Source organism: Sorex fumeus, unplaced genomic scaffold (genome assembly GCF_029834395.1).
Source record: "Sorex fumeus unplaced genomic scaffold, SorFum_2.1 ptg000106l, whole genome shotgun sequence".
NCBI classification, from domain to species: domain Eukaryota; kingdom Metazoa; phylum Chordata; class Mammalia; order Eulipotyphla; family Soricidae; genus Sorex; species Sorex fumeus.
In genome coordinates, this window is record NW_026606163.1 from 2,237,207 (window position 1) to 2,260,489 (window position 23,283).

Consider the following 23,283-nt stretch of genomic DNA (forward strand, 5'->3'; position numbering starts at 1 on the left):
CCCACACCCCATCTGCTCCTCTGTGCCTAGGATGCCCCAGGCACCTGCTGGGCACGAGGGCTCCGGGGGCGGGATTTCCTGCCAGGGGCTCTCAGGCTCATTGGCCAGGGCCAGAGTGTTATCAGCCCTGGCCCCGCCCCTCTGACCTCTGACCCCACCCTGTCACTGCCCCCTGACCCTAATACATGACCTCTCTAATCCCATCCTCCCCATGGGACACAGCTCTCTCCTGAGCCCTCCTTGACCTAGGGCCTGCCCCTGTGCTGTGCCTGCCCTGACCCTGCCCTGACCCTGCACTGACCCCCTCTGACCCCAGCTCTCATACACCACGTTGGCCACACTCTGACCTGGTCAGGCCTTGGAGAGTTGGAGCAGGGTCCACAGAGCAGCTGAGTGCTTCTACTCACTCAAGGGAGGGACCTAGGAACTCCACTTGGCTTTTGGAAGAGATTTGGGCTGGAGAGGTCTACATCAGAGTTAAGTAAGGGCCGAAGGCGCAGCTGGAGCTGGGGGAGTGGATCTGTCCTTAGATGAGAACGTTGGAGCAGAACGGGAGACCCAGGAGTCAGCCGAGAGGAGGGACCCAGGGAGGCAGGATAGTACCGGGGATGCTTAAACCCAGAGGCCTTACCCAGTTTAGGGAAGACAGATTGTAGAGTTGGTATATCTGCAGTGGCTCCTTGCAGCTCTGTCTTATTTCATTTCATTTCATTTATTTTGAGTTTGGGGTCACATGGTAGGGCTCAGGAACTACTCCCAGGGATCCATATGGTGCCATGATCAATCAGATCCTCACGGATGCAAAACTGAAGTATGAGCACCAGCGCTGTGAGCCAACTCCAATCTCCTGTAGCCCTCTTTTATGGGGGAGCAGGTGTTCTATCAAGTGCTACTGAAGAGGCCCTCGTGGTCCTCTTGGCAATTCTCCACCAACCATGCAGGACATCCAATGTAAGGGACCGTGGATGTGGTGCTTGCTGCTGGCTAGGGTGTGGGATGACCTAGGCCCCTGCACTTGCACTTGGGCCCTCCAGAGCTCCACGTCGAGAGTCTCGGGGCCACTTGGTGCCTGGGATCAAGCTGGGATCAACTATCTAAACCCTATACTAGATCTTTGACTTCTACTGCCCTGTTTTAAAATGATTCCAGTTATATTACTCGTCACATCTCCCAGGTACTACGGAAAGGTAGGGGGATATCTGTACAAGCAAAGGAAATCCCTTCACTAGCGCTGAACAAAGCCAAACACAAGTTGTCATTTCTTTTGTGTTTCTTTGGTTTTGGAGCTCTTCCTGGGGTACTCCTTGAAGTAAGCTCAGGGGTTGCTCCTGGTGGTTCTGAGGATCAAACTGGGGTCAGCCCTTGTGAGGAAAGAGTCTTATTATCTTCTCTGGCTAGCTGACATTTCTTTCAATGTTCATATTATAGACACACATATGTATATATATGGTCATTTCCTGAAGCTGCCTGGTCCCCAGGGAAAGGATAATTTTTATTTCTAGATTTCATGGTCGTTACTCCTGTCTCCAATATACTCTTACCCACAGTTAACTGACTGAAACAACTGAGGAGCATGAGATGAACTTTAGAGTCAGGAGTAAACCCTGAGCACTTCCAGGTGTGGTGAGAAAGAGAAAGTAGAGAGAGCAAAAGGAGAGATGATGCTAACTCAAGAATAGAGAGAAGAGAAGGGTGTGAGTGAGAGAGGAATAGGGAGGGAGAGAGAGGAGGGAGGAAGAGGGAAAGAAAAGAAAGAGGATGGGGGAGAGACTGTGAGAGCGAGAGAGAAGTATAAAAGGTTAACTCCATGTGAAAGTGCTTCCACCTCTGCTTGACTCACCTTGGTCACCAGTGCTCATGGAAATGCCTGGTCTAGGTCAGGTCAGTTCTATTATCAGCATGGAAGTTCTGGGTCCATCACTTTTCTCTCACAGAAAAGAATTTCATGAGGAGGTGAAATGTGAAGCATGATAGTTTTTATTGAAACTTATCTAGAAAGATGTGAGGATAAAGATAGAGAGAAGAACATGCTCTAAAGAAAATGGGCTTCTCCAGAGTGGAAATAAACAGAGACAACTTAGTCAGGTATGTGCTCTAGGGCTTGAAGTATAAGCTCCCGTTGACTTTTAAACTTTTAAGTTTGTTCCCTTAAATGCCACCATTAGTGCTCTCCCATCTCCTAAGCACTCCCATATTGTTTGCACATTATTTACAGTAGACAAGATAAGAAAACAACTGTGTCTATAACAGAGGAATGACTTTTGAACAATATAGATGAAGATCTAGGGTCTCATGTGAGGTAAAATAAGCCAGATAGAAAGAGACAAATACTGTTTGATGCCACTTACAAATGGAATCAGAAACAGTCAATCTCATAGAAATGGAACCTACAATGGTGGTTTCTAAGGGGTTGAAAATTGGGGAGACTTTTTTAGGGGTACACACTCACTTGCAACTCATAGCTAAGTTTATTCTAGAGATCTAGTGCATAGTTTAGTGATTAAAGACAATATTGTTTTATAAAGATCAAAGTTATGAAGAGTTAATAGTTCTCAACACAAAAATGATACTTTTGTAGAGGGATAGAGCTATGTTGGCAGTCACATTAATAATATTTCAATGTATTAAGCCAGGGTGCTGTAAACCTAAATGTACACAGTCTTACATGTCAAGCACATTAAATTTTGTTTGTTTGTTTTTGAACCACACCAGACTTGTGATGAGGGATCACTCTTGGTGAGATCAGGGGACCATATGTCGTGCTGGCGATCAAACTCGGGTTGGCTGCCTGCAAGATAAGCACCCTGCCCACTCTACAGTCTCTCTAGCTCCACAATTTTTGTAAAGTCAATTTTAATAAAAACACTGTGATTTGCAAGGTTATCCATTATACCAAGTCCTGTTCCTTTGTCACTCTGCTTGCTGATGGCAGGGAATTTCTTGGACCTTGAGCACTTGATAAAGAAACAAAGAGAACTGAGGAGGAAACCGTCGTGTTCCTCTTCTAGAAGCTGTGGGGGTGCATCTCCAGGGCAGGCGTGGCATTTCTGCTTCGCCTGGCATAGAAGGCGAGCTGGAGGAGGTGGGTACAGAGGACAGGCAATGCACTGTGCCTCAGAAGAGCCTTCACTCAACTGTTTTCAGGTGCAGCATAAGGATGTGATGTGGGGTAAAAGTGAAGTGGAGTATGAAAGTGCCCGTGTCACCTGAAGTGACACACACTGCAACTTGAGCTTCACCCAGTGTTGATAAAGACATGCTGATCGAAAAAAGCCAAAACCTAACTCTAGTGCATTTGCAAAAAAAAGCCAAGTGAGAGCCATGAATTAAACTGATCTTTCCTTCTCTCTTCACCAACCTCAGGTTAGAAGTATCCATAGAAAGGATTATAGCAGCAGAAACTTTTTCCTTTTTGTTGTAGGCAGACTGGTAAGAGAATTTGGGAATGTTTTTTGGGCAAATAATACATTTTAAAATGAAAAGATTATCTAGCCCTGAAGGAACCCAAGGACAGGAAGACCTCTTTGAAATACAAACCCTGAGCTTTTTGAAGAGGAGAAACTGAGACACTATAGGAGATGGAGAAATCCAAGGTTCCATCCAGAGAAGGGTGGAGCCCTCAGAAAAGGGGCAGCTGCAGAGGAATCTGTGAGATTAAAAAGACACTGTCAGCAGTTCAAAGGCCGCAATTTCCAGATGATTAACAGTGCAAGGCTTTTCTGTGACAGCACTGAGGTTGGCCGCCTGCAAGATAAGCAACCTACTCATTGTATTATTGCTCTAGCTCCAAAATTTTTTAAAAATAAATTTTTATTAAATGCACCGTGATCTACAAAGTTGTTCATTATACAGTTGTTTCAAATATTTAGTGTTTCATCACCACCAGTGTGATCTTCCTCCACAAATATCCGTAGTTTCTCTCCCAATCTTTCCCCTTAGGCAAATAACTAATTCACATTATGTTGTTTATTCCAAATAAAAAAACTTAAGAGATGACAAATAGAATGATCAGAAAATAAAACAGTAAGAGCTAACTTGTGATTACTGTATGAATTTGTCCTATGTAAATACAAGAATTAAAACCATTTAATACAATGTAATAAAATGCCTATTCTCATTTCCATGTGTCTGTTTCCAACTATGGAATCTACAGTATCACTGTATCACTATAGTACTGTCCTCCCGTTGTTTATTGATTTGCTCAAGCAGGTGCCAGTAATGTCTCCATTCGTCTCTGACATGTGCTAGTGTAGCCCGATGGCATACTGGGGCTCTTTCAGGGTCAGGGGTATGAGGACCATCATTGCTACTGTTTTTGTCATATGGAGTATGCCACGGGTAGCTTGCCAGTCTCTGCCATGGGGGTAGGATACTCTCAGTAGCTTGCCGGGCTCTCTGAGAGGGATGGAGACTTTTGGGGTAGCCTCTAATCACCTTTACAAGTGTTCCCAGTCAGGCATGTATGTGGGAAGGATACTTTCAGTAGCTCACTGGGTTCTCTGAGAGCGAAAACTAAACAATAAAAGGTCTAGCATCCGTGGCTGCACGCATCTGGGAGCTTGGTTTTATAGTCTCTGGATCTTGGCCGTTGGTGGGATTACACGGCAGTTGGTGGGCACAACTGTCTAGCTACTGGAAGATGGGGGATCTCGGTGGACGAGGCCCAGTTCTGATCTGAGCAGGCTTGGAGATTGCAGCCCCGGGTCCTATACACCTGGGTTCCTCTGCCAGTTCCTTCATCCATGAGGCTCAACCGAGCATGTGGAGAGTGGTCTCAGCATGGCTGTGGCTTGGCCCTGGAGGTCTTCAGTTGCCAGGGCTGTGCTCGGGCCGGTAGGGAAACTCAACCCGCCCCACTCCAAAGGGCCCCGGTGATGATAGCCAGGTGCGGGGGCAGGAGAGTCTGCATTGTTCTCTTCCAGAAGCTTGGTTTTATAGTCTCTGGATCTTAACCGTTGGTGGGATTACAGGGCAGTTGGTGAGCGCAACTGTCTAGCTACTGGAATCTAAAGTATATTACATTAAATTTTACTTTTTACATGGATCTCACTATGGTAATAATCATCTCTCACCTGTCATTAATAAAACCTTTCATGTAATTCTGTGTTAATATATTTTGGAGTTCGCATGGAATATGTAAAGCCTACATATGTAAATTTTCCCCTACACTTTATGTAAACACTGTAGTTTACAAAGTTGTTCATGTTGGTTCGTTACAGGCATTGAACATTCCAACACAATACCATCACCATTATACTTTTCCTCCACCACTGTCTCCAATTTTCCCAACCACCCCTTAAGCCTGTCCCCATAGCAGGCCCTCAACGATTTATTTTATATTGCTTTTTATCAATAATTTGCTAACAATGATAACAAATATTTCTTTAGCAGAAAATTAGTATAAATTGTTGTATCTTACCATGGAGACATTAAGTCCTTGTATGAGAGATTATTAAGATGTTATTTCAGCTTAAGTCTTTTATGTTTATGTTTTATTAATTGAGATTGATTGCCTTCTATGTTACATCCCATCCAATCTGGTGGGCTACTACTGGTTAATCTGTGTTGTGGAGTTTGAGATGTCATTTGCATTCAAGGCTGTTCACTCCAGGAAGTTCGGAATTTTTAATAGGGTGGTGCGACTGGAGTTAAATTTTTAACTGGGTGGTGGCTTTAGGGTGTGTAAGTGACTTCTGGGGCTTATGGAAGTACAGGAAGCGGGGCAGAAGTAGCCCATCCCTACTCTGAGAAAGCCTGGAAGATCTCAGTCACAAAACCTGCAGGCCTGAGTTTTTCAGCAGATTAATTTCTCTATGAGGTTGAGTCCCAAGACAATGGAGTCCCGTAGGGAGCAATGTGGCTATTTTGAAGTGTGGGAGCAAGCGCGGGCTAGGGTTTTGTTTGGGTGGGTCAGCCCAGGACCCACCCCCCCTTCCAGGGTACCACGGATATCTCAATCATGTGTGAGTGTCTGGAAAAAATATCTTTTGTGTCTTGTTGTTCTCTTGAGATTTACTTATGAATCTCTGGAGCATGGTCTTACACGAGCTTACCTCTTGTTTTAGCTAATTGTTTTACCTACTTATTTTAGTTTTACCATTTACATTTACATTTGTCACATAGGTAAGCTATGATTATTGTTTGAATTTATTGCTTTCAAAATATGCACCCAGAATAATATGCGTGGAATCTGTTACAAATTTTAATGTTACTGAGAATTAATTGGACACACTTGTGTGATTTCCTTTAAATAAAGCTGAGTTGTATAACTTAGAAATGCTGTGTGGTCCAAATATTCTCTGTTAAAAAGTCTGTGAAATTATACAGCTTATTAGGGGTTGAAAGGTACTTGAGAGCACAAATGTTATCTCTCAGTTTCTTAAGTTTCTGACCAGTTTTTTTTTTTTTAATTGAATCACTGTGAGCTACAGTTACAAAGCTTTCACGTTTGAGTTCCGGTCATACAATGATCAAATACCCATCTCTCCACAAGTGCACATTTTCCACCACCAATGTCCCCTGTATCCCCCACGTGCCTCTATGGCAATTTCTCCCACACTCCCTACTTTTCAGCATTATGGTTTTCTTGAATTTTTCCACCACCATTAAAGCCTGCCTGCCAGCGGCAGATGCTAGATACTTTATTTTCTATTGCTTATTATGAATAACATGAGCGGTCACATGACCACAAAAGCAACCACACACTTCTGGAATTCTAAAATTGTAAATGGTTGGGTCCAGAGACATCTCTGTAGGGAGCTAATACATTTTGAGTTTCATTTGGGAGTCTCTGAATCAAGACTGTCGATGCACTGAGATGGCACCTGGAGGCAGATCGTGGGCATGACAGCCAGGATCCCAAGCAGGCAGAGAGACTGGGAGGGACAGCCCATCTCAGCTACTGCCATGTGGCCTGGAGTCTTAGTCCTGGAATCCGCATACCTGGGTTTTGATTCTGGAAACTCGTGGCCGTAGGGGTTTCATCTGGAGCGGGCAGAGAGGGCAAGTCTGTTCTGTCTGAAGTGCCCCAGTAGAATTGGCTCAATAAGAGGTCCGGAAAGATCTCCGGTGACCTGTTGCCTGACCAGTTCTTTCTGTAGTCTAGGAGACCATGTCATGTAAAGAAGTAGGGTTTGGTCAGTCCAGGCTAGGGACCTATAAAAGGAAATAGATATCTCTTAAAAGAAAAATACAGAGAAATTAGAAGTATAGAAACAAAACAAAAATTAAGCTGACAAAGGTATAAAAAGAATTAAGAATAATAAGAGAAATATAGGAGATCTAAATATCACAGTCAAATACTATTTTCCTTTGGAAGCATCAAGATTACACAAAAATACTGTAGGCTATATATCTCAGCACACAAGTCTCAACCTTTAACAACATGCTACTAATCTCTAATAGAAGGGCTTAATGGCTCCTGGGTGAAATACAAAAATCTTCACACATTTTTCTCTAAGAAAACTTTTTTGGATCATTTTTAGTGGATTATTCATAACAAGAAATACAAAATAAATTACTTAGGTTCTTCTTTGGGGGCAGGGTTTGGGGTTTGGGATGGAAACACTTGAAATATGGCTATGGGAAGGTGTAATGGTGGTGAAATTCATGTTCAAATATTATATTCACAGTATATATATCACGGTACTCCTGTTGTTCATCAATTTTGCTCGAGCGGGCCCAGTAACATCTCCATCATGAGACTTGTTGTTACTGTGTTTGGCATATCGAGTACGTCACGGGTAGCTTGCCAGGCTCTGCCGTGCACGGTTCAAATATTAAATGTAATCAATTATTGTGAACAACTTTATAAAAATAAAATTAAAAATACTGTAGGACCTCAATATATGGATTACGTTTTTATGCTAATAATTTTCTTAGGTAATTAATTTTAAGTAAAATAGTAAATATAGAGAATAAGGTTCAGGATACTGTCATTTATTATTTTTTTGTTTTTGTCTTTTGTTCTTATCTTTTCCATTCACATTTTAACTCATTTACAACACCAATATAATAATATAGAGTTCCTAAGTTTAAAAATTACAAAGACAATAGTGGAAAAGAAAAATTACATCTCGTTCCTTTGAATTTACATTTCAAACCATCTCTATATAAATCAAGACAAAGTGAATCTTCTAGCAAAGTGAAGTTTCTGTCTGCACAGTTCATTTTGACAAGTCAGTTTTATGTTCACAGTTTCTATGCAGAAAGACCATTCAACATAGTAATATCCATTCACTAAACAAACTTAGCAGTTTACAAAGAAACAATCTTTAATCTGATAAGCAACTATAAAAAGCAGTGAGACAGTATCATGAAAATAATATTCAGTGATATAATTTGAGGAAAAGGGTACCAATGTAAAGTCAAAATGTCCACCATTCAGGAAAAAAATCTGTACTCAGAAGCTAATATAATGTACAAAATAATCTAGTACAAGTAAGTAATTCAACTAGATATGGGGCCCAAGAACTCAATATAGTAATTACTTTTTAAATTATTCTAATATTGTTGCTATATTTAAACTTGTAATCATATGCTTTCTATGTATTCTAGCCTCTGACTTAACAGTTTGCGTAGACAAATGTATTCACCCATGTCTGTTTGTGAATATAGAACAGATTTCTTTTAGCTTGCATCAGACAGAAATGTTTATCTCAGAGGACTGAACTCACCTTGCTGGTGAAATCGGCCAGGTCCGCATTCAGACTCCTTCACCAGACAACTGAACGGCAGCTGTCGTTTGAGAAAATTATGGTTTTCTCAAATATTCAAATTTAGTGGGGTGACACAAAAGCAGACTTCTGAGTAGCTGGTTACTATTTTTTACTGTTTTTGGACCATTCCTGGTGGTAGTTTATGATAACAGTAATGAATTCATCAGGAATGTCTTCTTACCGTTCAATCTTTTCTAATTTTCTTTCTTTTCTATTTGGAGATATTCAATCCTGTATTATCTATTATATGTGCCATAAATACATATTTATGCATTTTACTTTTGTCTTTAATAATTTTATTCATCCCTGGATTCACATGTTTTTCTACACAGAATAAGCCAATTAGTCCTCCACTCCGCCTCTTTATTTTGTCTCCGGAAGAGATCCCTGCAGAATTTAATTCCTTTTCACTAGATCACTGATCTACTTCCCAAGCTTTAAAAAGGTTTGTATTGTGACATATATAAAAGATAAAATTGACATCTTCAGGGGCTGGAGCGATAGCACAGTGGGTACAGCATTTGCCTTGCACGCAACCGACCCGGGTTGAATTCCCAGCATCCCATATGGTCCCCTGGAGCACCACCAGGAGTAATTCCTGAGTGTAAATCCAGGAATAACCCCTGAGTATCACCAGATGTGATCCAAAAAACCGAAAAAAAAAATTGGCATCTTTGTGTGCAGCAATGTTAACTACAGTGATGATGTCGTGCAACCAACTGCCTTTCATCTTCCTCTCCCCTTCCTTCTGCAGGGTAGAGACTGCTCTGTAAATAATGCACATGCTTTTCCCCCTTCTCTCCAGGAACCTGCAACCACAACTCTGTTCTGTTTCTAAGATTCCAGCTACTTATTAGAGTTCCTGTCTAAGCTGATTCAATATGTGTTTCTCTGTTTCTCACTGATTTGTTCACTTAGCAGCATGTCTTTAGTGTTCACCATGTGTCAGATTTTTCTGAGAAGCTCAGTAGTGATCTGTTTTATGTCTATACAGCATTCTGCTACTTCCTCTTCTACCACTAGACACTTTTGCGTTGCTTCTTCTATGCTTGTGCTATTGTGAATAATGCTGTGTGTTTGGTTGTAATATCTCTTTTTGACTCTTTTCAGTCTTTTGGGCATCTACCCTGAAGTCAAACAGCTGTACTATATGGGAATCTTATTCTAATTTTTGTATTTAGAATTTTATTTTAAATTACTACTACTATTATTATTATCATCATTATTTTCTATTTGGGGAGATATGGGTCCTGGAAGTAAGCCAGACCAAAAGGGTCCGTATTTAGAGAAGATGCTGAAACACTGACAGATATGGTTTCAGAGTATGTAGCCGGTCTGGTATGTTTTCTACGGAATAAACCTTCCTTACGTGGGAGTCAACAGGGTCAGTGCTTAATGGTGTATCTGGACATCAAGTCCTGGACATGTGTCAGGAAGGAGGTGCCTGCAATTCTCTGTCACGCCGTGACCTGGAAGTACTCTGTCACCTGCTCCCAGGCTGCTGTCTTTCCCATCGGCTTCGTGAGGGTCCAGCTCTGACTCCAGGCTTTCTGTTTGTTCCCATTTGACTTACTTGTGCTTTATTGAATTCTCCACCTAGGAGCCCTTGGGTCTAATATTTTTCCCTCTCTCTTTGTTTATGAGCACTGAGGCTAGTATGTGTATGGATTTGGGTTTTATACATAATTAGGTGGTGATGGCAGGAGTGGAAAGGGGGGTTGGACTACACCCGGTGGTGCTTAGGGCTTACTGCTGGCTCTGTGCTCAAGGATCACTCCAGGAAGTATTCTGGGGGACCATATGTGAAGCTGGAGAACAAACTGGGGTCAGCTACACAGTCTTATCCAGGTTCTGTTTCTCTGATCGTTCAAAATTAGGTTTAAGATAACTGCTATTTAGTCATTGTATGACCATTAACAAACGAACTTTTCTTGGGTCCATTTATTTAAAACTGTAAATTATTTCTTAAGAGGTAAGTAAAAGGGATGCTGCTGGAACATAGTGTGTGTGTGTGTGTGTGTGTGTGTGTGTGTGTGTGTGTGTGTGTGTGTTTTATGATTAAAATCAGTTCTTTTATTGAGGGAGAGAAGTTATTCCAGTGTTCCCTGGTGGAGAGAAAGGGGGAAAGTGGGAAGTCAAGTTTGCTGGTGAGAACTTAAGAGTCTGCCAACATTGTCAGAATCCAGGCTTTTCCGGATCTTTCCATGCCTTGTGTCTACGGATCGGCAAAGGGTTCCGGAGAACCAATTGAGAGGCTTCTTTCAGCTGTCAACCAAGAGGCTTTAGGTCTTCTCTCAGCCAAGGCATCCAGTGAAAATACAATTTATTTTTCAGAATCCTCTGGGGAATTAAACAGTCTCTTTCGCATCGCATTATCATGCTCCCTGCTCTTGATCCTCTTTTCCGTGCACTCTTTCTTCAAGCATTTTTCTCATCTCTCAATCAAGATCATTGCAATGACCAAACATTTCAGAGAGCCGTGATTTTTGTGACATTCCTCAAGCAAGTGTATCAAGATGTTGCACTCTTCAGTTGTGCAAGTGCGGAGATAAATCGGGATGCATCCTTAGGAGGAGGTGACGGACCCCAGCAGAACAACCGGGACAGCGGCCCGCCCAGGAGCCTGCAGCAGAGTCTGGGCGACCCGCCGAGCCCGGCCGAGACGAGGCTCAGGGCGCATGCGCGGGCGTGCCCAAGTACGGCGGCCGCGAGGGCCCGCGGCGGCTCCGCTGGAACATAGTTTTGAGAAAATTAAATGTGGGGAACGTTAGCCAATTAAAATTATTATGATAATTAAGGTTATATGCTTATAATACTGTAAATAGCATTTATGTTTTTAATGGATAGTCAGAACAGTTCCCTGAAAGCCATTGCCAGTCCCCACCTCATATGATACGTCTAGTCTGTCACTTCATTCCCCTCTACATCCCTTGCTTGGTGATTGCAGTATAATACTTATAAACATGTATATGTATATGCGTATATGTATATGTATATGTATATGTATATGTATATGTATATGTATATGTATATGTATATGTATATTCCACGATTGTTAAGTAGATTGAGTAGATGATAGAACTTTGTAGACCAGCATTACTCAACAAGGGATCAAATAACTCCTAGGGGCCCACCAGGTTGTTACAAGGGGAACACAGGTTAAAATCAAATAAATGGGTGATTTTTACCTCTAGTCTTGTGACAAGGTTGGAATACCAACTAATAGAACAGGGTGCCACAAGAAGAAACAAGGCCCAAAGGGAGTTGTAGTCATTGAAAGGGTGAGAAACAACGGTTTGGGCCACTAGTTTTGTTCACTGGTTCTGGAGATTATAAGGTGATTCAAGTGTCAGCTCTGGATATCAAAGCATTTTTCTCTTCCATAAAATTTTACTCATGATTTGCTCACTTCGGCAGCACATATACTAAAATTGGAACGATACAGAGAAGATTAGCATGGCCCCTGCGCAAGGATGACACGCAAATTCGTGAAGCGTTCCATAAAAAAAAAAATTTACTCATGTTGAGATAATATATTTGTGGTTATATATATACATATGTATATATATGTTGCATTTTGGTGATCAGTGCTTTGTGATAATTAATGGTTTTCTCTCACCTTGGTGATTCTTCTTATTCTGAAGTTCATCCTAGTAGCATTCTAAAGTTCATCCTAGTAGCATTCTAACTAATTTAGATTTCATTTTTGGGGGGTCACACATGGAGATGCACAGGGGTTATTCCTGTCTCTGCACTCAGGAATTTCTCCTCGCAGTGCTTGGGGTACCATATGGGATTCTGTGACTCGAACCCAGGTTGGCAGGGTAGGGACTGTAGATGAAATAAGACAGAGCTGCAAGAAGCCACTGCAGATATACCAAATCTACAGTCTGTCTTCCCTAAACTGGGTAAGGCCTCTGGCCACCAACATTCCAAGAAGAAACAAGAGCAAGAATATCCTCTTTGAAAGGACTGATAAAAAGTGAACTTTAATCTACTTTTACCTCTTGACCATGCTGAGGCTTTCACCTGATCAGCATATCATTTATGACCTCATCTTTCTCTTTCCCTTATAAAAACTCACTTTTGTGCCTTCTGCAGACTCTCTCTGAATATGAGCTTTACAACTCTTTCATTTATTTATTTTTGTTTTGAGGTCACACCCAGGGGTGCTCCAGGTTTACTCTTGGCTTTGCACTCAGGAATCACTCCTGGCGGTGCTTGGGGGACCATATAGGGACCATATAGGATGTGGGGATCCAAGTTGGGTCAGTTACATGCAAGGCAAATTCCCTACCCGCTATATTATCACTCCTGCCCCTCTACAACTCTTTTTTTCTTATTTTTAATTTTTATAAGGTTGTTTGCAATAATTTATTGTATTCAATATTCTAACACCAAACCAATTCCACCACCATTACACCTTATCATCACCATTATTTTCAATTTTACCACTACTACCCAAGCCTGCCCCAAAGGCAGATCCTCAATAATTTATTTTTATTGTTTGTTAAGAGTAATTCACTAAAAATGATCCAAAGAGGGCTTTTTAGAGGAAAATGTATGAAGATTGTTGTATCTCATCTTGGAGCTGTTAAGCCTTGTATAAGAAATTACTGACATGTTGTTACATGTTGAGCCTTGTGAACACATATATATGTGTACATATGTATGTATGTATATATATATGTATATAGATAGATAGATCAAGATCAGTTGCCTTCTACTTTGTGTGCTACTGTTGGTACACCAGTGGCATAGAGTATGAGATGTAACTCCAGAAATTCCAAAATTTTAAATAGAATGATACAGCTTGAGTTAAATGCATCTCTGCCACTTGTTGCTCTTTTTCGAGATTTTTTGTGAGTCTCTGGATCAGGGTCGTTAATGAGTTCATATGGTGCCCTTTTAATGCCCAAATAAACACTCTGATTGTCTCCCAATTCGACTTTTTATTCGGTTGTTAAGGGTCATCAATTTTAATTTTTGGAGGGGTTTTTGTTTTGCTTTGTTTGGGGCCACACACCCACCTGTGCTCAGGGATTACTCCTGGGCAGTGTCTGGGGCCTATATGTGGTGCCAAGATCAAATCCAGATGGGCTATGTGCAAGGAAAGTACCTGAAGTGCTGTGCTATCTTTCTGGTCTCAATTTTAGACTTTTGAGAATGGTAGATAGTCAAGAGAATTTTGTTTTGATTTTACTTTAGGCACAGTGGTTTACTATGCTGTTAATAGTAGCATTTCGTGCACGACACGGTTTAGCACCAAACCCCTCACCTGAATATCTACTTTTCTGATCATTGTCCCAGTGTCTCTCCTCTTCACTCCCCAAGGTAGCTTACTACTAAGACCAGTTCTCAATTTCTGTGACCTTTGGGTATTTGCATGTCTTTATATTCCATCATGTCTACTACATGTCTTTATATTCCATCAGGTGAGAGATCATTCTGTGTGTGTCTCTCTCTCTGTGAGTGAGGGCACTCACCACTTGCGTTTGGTGGTCAAGAGTCGCCTCCCCATCCCAATCAGCCTCTGCATACCAACACATGAGGGAGGAAACAGGACCGCCAAAATGGTTGGTGATTAATTGCCATATATTACAGTCTATGTTCCTCCATGCATTCCATTCTCCCTATGTGTCTATTCCAGTCTCGCCCCATGCCCCATTCCAGTTTCACCCTGTCCCTCATTCCAGTCTCACTCTGCCCTCATTCCCATTCCCTCATGCCCCATCTCACAGACTTCATTATTCACCCAGCCCCCCAGAGTTGGGGGTAGCAATACACCTTGTAGTGATTGCACACTCAATATATGTAAGGCCCTTCCCTCAGGTGAACCTTCTTCTAGGACAAAATCTCATCTTGCAAGAAGATACACCCAAGGGCAGAAAACCATCTAGGGGCATATTTCTCCTTTCCTTGGTCTATTTCCATTTGAATGGACATCTTAAATTTACTTCTTAATATTTCTAGTCATTTTGTATGAACACCGTAGCACTGTAGCACTGTACTCCTGTTGTTCATCTGTTTGCTCAAGTGGGCACCAGTAATGTCTCACTACAAATTGTGAGACATGTTGTTACTATTTTTGGCATATTGAATACGTTATGGGTAGCTTCCCAGGCTTTGCCATGCAGGCGAGATACTCTCAGTAGTTTTCCCGGCTCTCCGAGAGGGGCGGAGGAATAGAACCCGGGTCAGCCATGTCGGCCGCATGCAAGGCAAACGCCTTACCCACTGTGCTATCACTATTAAGGTTTGTATTATTGGAAAATTGCTATGTTGATCAAAGGGATGGTTCTTCCTATTCCCATTTTGTTTTATACAGAATTTTCTTAATGATAAACTTATATCCTATAATTTGATTAATTAAATATTTCTGAATTGAAAGAAAGAGAAACTTAACACCGTAAGATATATTAAGTTTAAAGGATGGGGTGGCTCTCCTGGAGACATCTCTCTTATATCCCAGACTACAGTCCTCAGCCCAAGTTAGTCTTCCTAACCTTAGCAGGGTCCTTATTCAGATCCTTCTTTTTGGGTGATGACAAAGTTTGTCCATGACCATACTCATAACTTACTATATTTTAAGGTGGTTGGCCTGTCCCTTTTAGATCCCAGGATAACTTATGGCCTGTCCCTTTTAGATCCCAGGATAACTTATGGCTTGTCCCTTTTCAATGCTTGGGTAGCTTACGGCTTGCCCTGAGTCCATCCAAGACCCTCACTGGAACCCTCCTTTTGGGGTGCTAGGAACTAAGGACAACTGAGGCTTAAGTCAAGTAAATATGACAGATGCCCAGGAATAAATATTGTTCTGAGTCAATTAACTCCCAGAAGCACAGCATTCACTATTTTCCTGTGTCGATACAAAAAGGACACTGCTCTAGAGTAAACTGTGAAAAGGACATAAGGGAAAGAAAAAAGCAAATATTTCAGTTGCATATACAAAATACAGAGTCCTGAGAAGAATCTGATTTTACAAATCACAGAGTCTGATTTTGGGATATAGTGATTAACAGAGAGGGGAAGCAGAACAAAGAATAAGTTAAAGATTAATAAAGAGGAATGGGAGTGCCACTGGGGCTGTGTGATGAGGGTAACTCAATAACCTAAACTCCCCGAGGCAAGGGAGGAAGGACAAACCAATCCAACATCTCTCCTAATTTCACTCAGCATGATACTCTCCAGATCCTGCCAGGTAGCAGCTAATTGTATGATTTATCATTTTTTACAGTAGAGTAGTATTCTATGTGTGTATGTACCACAGCTTCTTTATCCTGCCATCTATTCAGTCAAGACATGTTATAAATAACATAAAATATCACTCATTCATGAATAAAAAAAAGTATTTTACAGAATGAAAGTTTAGGGCTGTGGAAGAGAAAGATGCTAACAGAAATCTGCTTCACTGATGGGGACCCCATCCCTGAGAGCAAATTGGGGTTTATATACTCTGCAGTGGACCATTCTCAAGGAAGGAAAAACTTACATTGAAATAATAGTTAAAAGGAGACAAAGTATGAGTTTTTAACTGCCCTATGGTAATTTCCAACATCCTCACTGAGTAAGAGATAATAAATGCATTTTGAATTTTGAAAAGATACCTTACCTTACACAGGAGCCATTTAACATATAAAAGTTAATGCAAATCAAGAGATTCCAATCTCTTATTATAAATTTCTTATTTTGGTTAGGTGAAAAAGGAACTCTCATCCACTGGTGGTAGGAATGTTCAACCAATGTGGAAAGTATGAAGAATTCTCAGTAAATTGAGCTGCAATATGACCCAGCTATTTCACTTTTGGGAATCTACCATCAGGACACACAAACATTCATCTAAGATGACATCATCACACCATTATTCATTGCAGCACCTAAAACAAATAGCTATAATATGGAATCAACTTAGGCGTCCAATAAAAATGAATGTATTATGAAGATGTGGTACATATACACAATGGAACGCTATACACAATGGAATATTATGCAGCTATAAAGAATGAAGCAATCATTCAATTTGCTGCAACCTCAATGGAACTGGATTATATCATGTGAGTGAAGTAAGCCAGAAAAAGAAAGAAAATCATAGGATGATCTCACTTATCTGTGATATATAAATTAACTGGAAGAATAAGGAATGAAATATGGTAAAGAGTGGATATCTAGATTGCCCTTGATTATAGAGTACAGGGAAGAGAACAGAGAAGGTAAGAAAGAGAGGTGGGGGTGGGGGGAAGAGAGAAAGAAGATGAAGACAGGAAGTAATGGGTAAGCAGGGGTCAATGGCCTGAGATACATCAGTAATATGGAGGGGTGGGTAGCTACAGACACAAAACAGAGTAAACAACACTAAAAACATGAGACACAAATGACAACAACCAAACATTCTGATGTGCCTGTAAGGTGGCAGCTTGTGGGGGTGGGAGGGAACTTGGGGTCACTGGTGATGAGAAATTGATGCTAGAACATTAGACGTTTCAATAACTTTGTAAATCACGGTTCTTTAATGAAATAAAAATTGTTTTTTAAAAAGATATTTTGGTCTGATGACTGTTTGACCTGGTCTTTCTTACATCTCGTTTCAGCAGGAGGCTGGCGTGGAGATATGAGATATGGTGCAGGGCTTCTACACACACTGACTACAAAGGCCTCTGTAGAAGTTACCTTTGCCCTGGTCTAGCCATAACTGACCTGTAACTTTAGCCAAGTGACCTTAGCTGCCAGCCATGACTTCTTTGTCAGTACCTGACAGAGGAAAGCTAAAGTCTTGCCACCATATTGGGAAAAAACAAAGTCACTGCAGTGGTAACCTAAATGTTCATTAAAGACCCTGGGTTAGCCTTCTTGTTTTCCAGGATAGATAGGAAAATAAATTCGGGTAACACTGGAGGTTGAAAGTGTTATTTCTTCACTCGACTTAGTTTTAGGGCTATTTCCCGTCCTCGGCCTAGCAATTCTCAATGGACTGTGTTGAGGAGAAAATCAGAAGACCTAGGCAATCAAAGGCAAAGCTTGGAGCATGCCAGCCTATCTCCCCCCAGGAATGTGAAGGGGGGCTTCAACTATAATAATTCACATGTAGTTATGGTGCTGTTTTCTAGCACATGGGTATATTAAAGGTATGTCCCTTCCCCTTCAGTGATACCAAACAGCCACAGTACATGTAAGAGGAATAGGGAAGCATATTTAGGGCAATAGAAACTTGACCTCAAGTGCTGACACTAGATACTGATTGAAAATCCTACCGTTAAAGATTATTGTTAGAGAAAATTTAGCTTGATTTTAAAATGCTGTCTTTAGTCCTGGAACCCAAGAAGGAGGAACTATAAATTGTAAGTTACAAATTTTATAAATTTGGTAGCTACATCTGTAATGAAACATGGTTATCCCTAGAACATGGGCCTGATAGTATCTAATAAATGGGAGAAAGGACCAGGAACTAACATTGGGTTAGAACCGCTGCCCATGTTTGCTGAGTTTGCCTACTTGGCAACCACCCAATCTTGAAAGACCATAATCAATAGTTGACAAACTACTCTAGGCACCATATAATCTCATCAATGGCCAAGATCCAGAGACTATGAAATAAAGCTCTCAGGAGAGTGCAACATAGAACATCCTGATCCTGCTCCAGGCTGTCTTCACCCTGGCCACTCGAGGGGGACAGGCTGAGTTTCCCTCCCCACCCCTGCAGAGTCCAGGCAGTCAGAAACCTCCTGAATCCAACCATATCCATGCTCAAGGCCTCTCTGCACAGGTTCGGAAGAGCCTCAACTATGAGGGAACTTGCAGAAAAATCCAGTATTCTGGACCCGTGACTGATATCTCCAAGCCTGCTTGGAACGGGTCTGGGCCTCCTCCCCCCAGCTCCCCAGTTTTCCAGTGTCTTGGTAGTCACACAACAAACTGCCTCTGGTGCCATATAATCTCATCAATGGTCAAAACCCAGAGATTATGAAATAAAGCTCATGGAAGAGTGTGACATAGAACAACCTGGAGCATGAGGCCGAATTCACGGCTGCAGGACCTCTTATGCTCTAGCCCACTGATGTACCAAAAAGTAGCACACATTTGTTTGGGTATAACTGTACATGCTTGCAATCTTTTATACAAGGACTTACTTAAATGGATTCAGGATGAAATATAACAATCTTCACAAACTTTCCTCTTATGGTGGTGAGAAGGTGCACAATGTTGGGATTGGTGTTTGAATATTAATTGTAGTCTGTTAGGGTCCGAGCTCAGGACAGCCTCACCTGTCAAGGAAAACTCTGAGAGACCAAGTCCATGCAAAAGCAAGAGGTTTATTCAAGCATGCTCGGGCTCACAGTATGACCACAAACCGTCAGTGACTGAGAGCCCCGAGCCTCTTCAAAGGGGCCTTTTTATAGGGCATCTTCCCGAGCATTTCAGAAAAGCCCGCGCACAAGTCACCCAATACATTTGAATTATCACATTAGATGCTGCATGCAGGCAGCCAGTCATTTTGCAACAAGCCATCAGCACCAGCCACTCTCTTCTGTACCTGTCACCAGGCCCTCCCAACGGGCAGTCAATTAGGCCTTTTCATTAGGCCTTCTCCAACCTTGTGGCCTTATCTGGCAAATTCCAGGTGCAAGGAGGAGATGGGAGTACTTGGTGTTGGGCCTTGTTAGGCCGATTCCAGGACAAAGAGATGCCTCATTAGGCCTTCTCAGGCCTTGTGGCCTTATCTGGCGAATTCCAGGTGCAAGGAGGAGTTGGGGGTACTTGGTGTTGCTAGCCTGCTGCAGCTGCAGGATGGGATATGGGCTGGGACTTGCTTTGCTAGGGCCCAATTGTCATGGGGCTATCTTTCATAGTCAACTATTGTTGAACAGCTTTTTTAAAATAAAATAAAAATAAAAACAAATTGAAAAAAATCAATAGTTGCTATTAAAGCCTCCTTTTTCTCCTGTCTTTGAGGCTCTAAATCTATGCATTTTAGACAGGCGGGATATTTCTCACAGTACATGCTGGATATCAACTGGAATGCCCACCTCGAGGCAAAACGCTTGGTTACATAAAAAAACACAATGGCATGAGCACGCTTCATAAATATTCATACCCAGGGGCTGCAGCGATAGCACATCCGTGTAGGGCATTTGCCTTGCACGTGACCATCCTGGGTTAGATTCCCAGCATCCTATATGGTCCCCCAAGCACCGCCATGAGTAATTCCTGAGTTCATAAGCCAGGAATAACCCCTGTGCAATGCTGGGTGTGACCCAAAAAGAAAGAAAAAGAAAAAATAAATATTCATATCCAGCTATAAGGGGACAGGAAGCCTGGCAATGGGAGAGGTGGGGCGGGGCGAGTGGGAGGCGGGGCGAGCGGGAGGCGGGGCGAGTGGGGGGCGGGGCGAGCGGGAGGCGGGGCGGGGGCAGCGAACAGGAGGCGGGGCTAAGGGGCGGGACGAGCGGGAGGCGGGGCGAGAGGGGGCGGGGCGAGCGGGAGGCGGGGCGGGGCGAGCGGGAGGCGGGGCGAAGGGGCGGGGCGAGCGGGAGGCGGGGCGAGCGGGAGGCGGGGCGGCGGGCCGGAAGCCGGCGGCTGGAGCGAGCCGGGCGACTTGACGACCCCGAGCGCGCTGCTGGTGATGGCCGTGAGCGGCTCCGGGAAGTACGTCCGGGCGGCGGGCACACGGGAGGAGGACAGGCCGCGGGGACGCGGGGCCCCTGGGGAGTCCCCTTCCCCTTCGCGGGGATGGGAGCGGGGCGACGCGAGCCGGAGCGGCCGGAGCGCGTTCCCGGCGCGGGCGGGCGGCGCGGGCCAGTCCGGGCGGGCCACAGCAGCGGCAGCTCGGGGGTCCTGGCATCCCCGCTTCGGGGCCCCTGCGCGCCGCCCGCACCTCCTCCTGCACCTGCGCCAGTCAGTCCCGGCGAGCGCTTGCACCTCCCGGTCTCGAGAAGTGAACTTGGCCTTCCGTTGTTTTTTTTTTTCCCGTCCTTAAATGACGAGTTATTAGCGTAAACGGCAGTGGTCGTGTTCACTTGAACCGTATTTTCTTTTTTTTTAGTTGGGAGGCTATGTGACAGGCAGCATAAAGCATCTCACAATCTTGATTGCCCACACCAAGACCTTTGTTCCCTGATAAGAGCCAACTATTAACTCTACCCAGTTACTGGTAGTTTCTGGTAAAACAGTTACTGAAGCAAAAAAGAAAAAAAATCCAGAACTAAACTATCCGGGGGGTGGGGCTTCCTCCTGGCCGGAGCTCAGGCATCACTCTTGGTGGTGCTCAGGGAACTTTATGGGGCACTGGAGGTCGAGCACAGACCGGCTGCGTGCAAGACCAGCACCCTGCCCACTGTGCTAAAGTATCTTGACCTTCAGATGCTCTAGACTCTCCTTAGTCAGGAACCACCCATGTGGGTTGTACCCATTTAAAAAGCTTGCATCGGGTAAATAGATATATCTTTAGAAGAATTGGGGGGGGGGGGGCGGGCATGTTTACCCTCAAAGACAGGGAATCTGGGATGACATTAAAAGTCAGCACCTGCAGTTTCCTAGCTACCTGCTTTAAAAGTGGTGTCCTGAGGCTGGAGTGATAGCTCAGCGGGTAGGGTGTTTGCCTTGCACGCGGCGGACCCAGGTTCGATTCCCAGCATCCCATATGGTCCACTGAGCACCGCCAGGAGTAATTCCTGAGTGCATGAGCCAGGAGTAACCCCTGTGCATTGCCGGGTGTGACCCAAAAAGGAAAAAAAAAAAGTGTAAAACTGCTCCTGTGCTTGGTGTAAGGGACTTAGTAACCGCAGGACTTGGTTCCACCATGGCCTGCTGAGCTAGCTTGAGCAGTTAGTCACATTTCCATCAGGTGAGAGGGAAGATATCCTATACAATTCAGATGGTTAGTTTCATGCATTCAGAAAAATATTGGACTCAGTCATTCATGGTTGTCACTGATAATGGGACAAAAATCCCTACCTTCAGGGAGTTTATATGCCACTATGGGGGATGGCAGTGAATACATACACATCAACCAAAAGTGCAGGTGGTGGCCACCTCCAGGTGAGAGACTGGGGAGGAAGTGGGCAGAGCACCAGGCAGGAGGGTCAAGGAATGACCCTCTGAAGAAATGTGGGAGTTAGGAGAGAGGAGGGGACAAGCCTGGAGAACAGTGGGAAAGCATTATGGCAGAGGGACTAGAACATGTCAAGGCCCTGAGGCCTGACTGCCTTATGGATTATCAGGGAACCCCAGCAAGGCAAGACGGGTGGTCTGAAGTTAGAGATTCGGTTATGGAATATAAATAAGAGAGTTGTGGATGGACTACGAATGAGAAGTAAAGAGGGGTTTTAAGACTTGCACCTGGGCAGCTTGGAGAAGGGAGAAGTAGACCAGTGTTTCCCAAAGAAGAAGATGCCGCTCCAGGATTTCTGGAAGAATCCAGAAATGCAGTATTAGCCTCTGATGAAATTAGGGGTTGTTGAGTAATGTCATGGTTTGTTTGGGGTCATACCAAGCACTCCTTGAGGGCCTCTTTTGGTAGTGCACAGGGGACCATGTGGCAGGAATTCAGCTGGGATGAGCCACGAACAAGGCAAGCCTCAAAACTCGTGGACTACCTCTCCAGCCTGGAGTAATAATTTTTCTGAATAGGGAATCTCAGGACAAAGAAATTCGGGAACCTCTGTTATAGGCTGACATGGAGAAGCAGGAGACACATGTGGAAGGAAAATATCTGGAGCTCAGTGTGGGACTGAGTCTATTTCAAATAAATTTGTCAAATGGGGGATTGATTTTCCAAGTCAGAAGTTTGCAGATGTACTACCTCTGTGACCCCCAAATTTTTTAAAAAATATATTTGATTTCAGAAAGTGAAGCAGTCATATAAATATATCAAGTAGGGGCTAGAGCAGTAGCACAGTGGGTAAGGGTGTTTGTCTTGCACGTGGCTGACATGGGATCCATTCCTGGCACCTCATGTGGTCCCCTGAGCCCCAGCAGAAATAATACCTGAATGTAGAGCCAGGAGTAAGTCCTGATCACTGTCAGCTGTGGACCCCGAGAAACAAGTAAACACTTTGGAATTGGTAAATGTTTACCAACAAATTGGACTTTGATTACAAAGTTGAGGTCACCAGATGGAAAGGGGAGGGGTTGAGGAATGAGGAAAAAGAGAGACTAGAAGCGACATAAGGGCAGTGGTGGAGAGATTTTGGTACTGGCGGTACAATAACTTTATATACCAAAAGTATAATTGTAACCATGTTATCTTAAACACAGTTTGTAAAAATTGTGGAGTTGGTATATAAAGGGCTGGAGCAATAGCATAGCGGTAGGGTGTTTCTCTTACAAGGGCCAACATGGCCGACCCGAGTTCGATTCCTCCACTCCTCTTGGAGAGCCCGGAAAGCTACCGGGAGTATCTCACCCGCACGGCAAAGCCTGGCAAGCTCCCTGTGACATGTTCTATATGCCAAACACAGTAACAAGTCTCACAATGTTACTGGGCCCGCTTGAGCAAATCGATGAACAATGGGAGGACTGTGACTGTGACTGTGACTGGTATATAAAATTTGGGAGACCAGGTCTGATAAAT

The 23,283-nt window shown here is 43.4% G+C and overlaps 1 non-coding gene across 1 annotated transcript; it reads left to right on the forward strand.

The window, feature by feature from the left end:
- The first annotated feature begins 12,118 nt into the window (after window positions 1-12,118).
- On the forward strand, window positions 12,119-12,225 carry LOC130042621 (U6 spliceosomal RNA). The gene has a single exon (XR_008795274.1). It is a non-coding gene; the product is annotated as a U6 spliceosomal RNA (small nuclear RNA).
- The last annotated feature ends 11,058 nt before the right edge of the window (window positions 12,226-23,283 follow it).